Here is a 4,391-nt window from a genome sequence, read left to right on the forward strand (position 1 = left end):
GAAGACTCAGCTGCTGGGTCCACCCCTGACTGGGAGTTAGCTATTCTCACTCTTCAAATCCATTCAGTTCATGAAGCAGGAATGACTCCGGGCAGGTTTGCTCTGTTGAGCCCAGTGCAGCAGGCTCCTCCAAAGCAACGCTCCAGCCACTACTCTAACAGGTGTTTAAGAGTGCACATCGTCTGACATGTTTCTTGGCAATTCTGATTCGCTGAATCTGGTCATTTGAAAAATCTATTAGAATTATTCTAATATTTAGGGGGGAAAACATTACCCGCCCCCCAAGACAATCCACCCTGTAAGAGCTGAATGGGAGGGAGTGTTGGGGTGGAAATGTAAATAAGCCTAACGACTAGGGAAATCAGGATGGAGTTTCCTTATAAACACTAAAAATAGAAGCAGCATGTGACCCAGTTGTGCCACTCCTGTGTGTGTGTGCAAGGAGTCAAAGTCCACAGGCGTCAGGGATAGCTGCATACCCGTGTTTACTGTACCTCTGCTTACAATAGCCAAGTTGTAGGATCAGCCTTGGGGCAAGGAAGGTGTGACATAAAATATACAATCAAGTTTTATTCCGTCTTAAAGAGTGAAATTATGTCATTTGAAAAAAAAAAAATAGAACTCAACAGATATCAGATATCATTGTGTTAAGGAAAGTAAACCAGGTTCCGTAGGCTAAAGGTGAGGCTTAGGACCTAGTTCGGTACTGGAGTACTTGTCTGACATATAAACCTAGCAGGTTCTATCCCCCGCTTAACATAGACAAATATCGTATATTTCTCTCTCACATGCAGGATCTTTATTCGTTCAGTCATGTCTTTGAACAGCCTCACTGTGTATCTCTGGCTACCTGGGAATTGACCCGGGCCAGGCTGACCGTGCACTTAGAACAATCCTCCTGTCTGTGCCTCAAATGCTGATACTATAGATGTAAACTGCATCTCAGCACAAACGCTAAAGCGAAGAAGCAATTAGGTCATTGTTACTTCCCAGGCCTGGGAAGCAGTACTATCTGGGAAGATGGGCCAATACAATCAGAGGGTATTGCATTATGCGTGGCAATATCACGAGACCTATTGTTTTGTACAAGTAATATATACTAATGACATTTCACTATTTATTTTATTTTTTTAAGGAAGATGGTTGTCTGTGGGCTATAATGCAATTCCGGGCAATGCTAATCAGGAGAACTCGATCTGGAACTTCCTAGGACAGGACAGTGAGGAGTCTCTGCCGCTGTGAGGCGCCTGCTGAAGACTTTCGGCTGCAGCAGCCCAGACAGCAGTTGAGGTGGCGTCTGGAGGACCCTCCTACGAAGAGGTGTCTTTCCCGCTCACAGAGAAAACTAAGCCTGTCGCATCCCCAGGCTTCTGTCGGCCTTGAAGTCTTACTGTCCAGCGGAGGCCTTTTCCCACTTGGAATCTTCTGTTGCATTGAAACGTCAAATTCCTTTTAGGGTAGCTAGGGCCCTTTCTGCCATCCAAGTAACAGACATAGCAAGGGTCACCCAGAGTCACACGGGCTTTATAGCTGGGAGGACTGGTAGTGAAGGCCCGTGGTGAAGACCCAGTGGGTCTATGGGAAGGAAATCATTAAAGCCAGGGATGCCTACAGCAATAAAGAAAGCCATGTTTACCTCGGCCCGGTAGATGTGACTCTCTTCTACCGTACATCGGAGCGAGGGGTGGAGTAGGCACCAGCTTCATTTGGAGCCTGGAGATAAAGTGACTGTGTGTGGTGTGGTGATCGGAACCCCGAGCCCGTTAGGCAAACACCGGCTGACCTCCCCAGCCCATGCTGTTGGTGGGAAGTCCCTCCACAGGCCTTTGGATGCCACGGGCAGGACTCGCTTTTGTTTGTGACCCTTCTGGGGGAAAGCCTCAGTACAGCAGCTGGATTGCGTTAAAGAGGGACCGAAAATACTCTGCCTCGCAGGAGAATAGAATATTCTCCATGGCTACGGTGCTTTCACAAAGGCAGTCTCTGCCTTCTGCTGCCCGCATAGAAAAGAAACACGCCTACGCTTGAAAGGGAAAGGAGTTTGGCGGCCACAGATGACTAAGTCACTTTACTGGTTACTCGCCATGGCAGGTGGAAAGATTCTATCTGCTCACAGAATTTGAAAGTTAAAAAAAAAAAAAAAAAACCTAGAAAGTGTGTGTGTGTGTGTGTGTGTGTGTGTGACAGCACACTTGTGGAAATCAGAGAGCAACTTTCAGGAGTCAGTTTTCTCCTTTCACTGTGTGGGGCCTGGGTATGGAACTCAAGTAGCCTGTCAGGGTTACTTTGTCCTCAGAGCCTTCTAGCCCGCCCCAACCACCTACTTTTTAAAAACACGGCAACATTTGTTACCTATGAAGGCACGTTTACCACGTGTAAATTATAAAGCGGTAGCAAACATTGAGGGACTCAACATACAGCCAAAATCTAAGACACCTTCAGCACCCCTGGAGTTACTAAGTCCTTGACGGCCATGTACTCCTCTTCTCCCAGGCCACCTGGAGTGCTGCTATTCTGAATTTTGTTTTTAATGCCTTTCATTAGAAAGAGAAAACACTGTGCTTTCACAACAGTTATCCCAAGCCAACGTTTTATATGATTTTGTGGAATTCAAGTTAACCGGAGGGCGATCAGCTTTAGCAGAGTGCAGCCATTATGCTTTCAGCTTGTGTAAGATTCCAAATGGCCTGAGCTCAGCCACTTTAACAATAGCATCGTGGGGGGGCTGGAGAGATGGCTCAGTGGTTAAGAGTATTGGCTGCTCTTCCAGAGGTCCTGAGTTCAATTCCCAGCACCCATATGGTGGCTTACAACTATCTATATAATAAGATCTGGTGCCCTCTTCTAGCCTGCAGGCATATATGCAGGCAGAACATTGTATACATAATAAATAAATAAATAAATCTTAAAAAAAAAAGAACAAACGGAACAAGTTAACATTGTTAGCCAAGCAAGAGCCCTCCACCTCAACCTGCCGGCTCTGAATTTACTGCCTCTACCTCACCCTGCTCAGAATTTACCGCCCTTTGAGAAAAGGCCACATCCAGTCCATATATCTTACCTCAAACATCTGCCAGAACACACACACACACACACACACACACACACACACACATATATATATATATATGAGCCCAAAACTGGAGGCAGGGCCTTTGGAGACTTGGGATAGTTTTGGCTGTTCTTCGCTCCACTTCGGGATGCTCCTAGAGAGAACCGCTCGAGGGAAGGCTTCAGGGCTCCGGGCTCCTGCTGAGGTTCCGGGTTCTAGTTGCTCCAGGTTCCAGCAGAGGAAATCCTGCTGACTACACCAGGAGAATTGTTCCTCAGAACTGATATCCTTATGGTTTTATTATTGTATTCTTTAATCTCCTTTTCCTATCATTTAGGTTAGTTAGGTTATAAGTGACGTATGCTTGGTTAATAAGTTCATAATAAAATATATTTGTTAAGAAAATTGAGTCTACACTGCTACATTTGTTTTGTGTTTCTGTTTGCTTGTGACTGTCTCAGTTCTAGAAATGGGCCAGGTCTCAAGCATGGCGGCTTGAGTCTAGTGCCGCCTACCTCCCACTTGAATACTTGGCTGCTGCTGAGTCCTTGATAGAGAGGTGTGTCCCAAGCAGAAAAGGCCCTCTGGAAACCCCTGAGGCTGTTGGATTCTTGCTGGTTTGAAACACCTGAGCCCTCAGCTAGCAGCGGCACACCCCGCTCCCCACCTGCTTGCGCTCTCTGGCTTGAGTGTGCAGTATTAAGAGAGGGGTGCAAACAGTATTGCTAATGTCTGCCTACTCCCTCCCCGTCTTTTAAAATGTCCCACCACTTGCACTGAACAAGCACCAAGATGACACTGGAACTGCAGGGTTTTGGGGTGGCTGCTGTTTGGCCTCGGTGAAGGCTTTCTCCAGCTTGCAGTCTGGTCACAAGCCTGGCCCTCCAAGTAGTTTGTCTGCCTATCTTAAAATGTATTAATGTATGTGGCCACTATATGTTTGATTTTAAATGTATAAATTTACTATGTTCTACACACCTTGCTTATAAATTACTGGTTATTGAAGATGGTTAAAAAATTCTTTAACATCTGTAACAAACAGGTCTCTAAAGATTCGTTTAAATTAAGGTAATGTAATTATTGTGCTGTATTTAAACTTAGACTTATAAACGATAAGATTTAAAACAATGTTTCTTTAATAAGGTACCAAAGCTACATCTCCAGGCTATATAGCTTAAGATTATACTGTAAACTCTTATCTAAAGATTTATAATTTGCTTATTGGATGTTATGTTTTAAATTTAAGTTCAAATGCTTATTTAAAACGTGTGTGTGTGTGTGTGTGTGTGTGTGTGTGTGTGTGTGTGTGTGTGTGTTTGTAACACAGATGTTTTTAAAT

This window comes from Acomys russatus, chromosome 30 (assembly GCF_903995435.1).
Source record: "Acomys russatus chromosome 30, mAcoRus1.1, whole genome shotgun sequence".
NCBI classification, from domain to species: domain Eukaryota; kingdom Metazoa; phylum Chordata; class Mammalia; order Rodentia; family Muridae; genus Acomys; species Acomys russatus.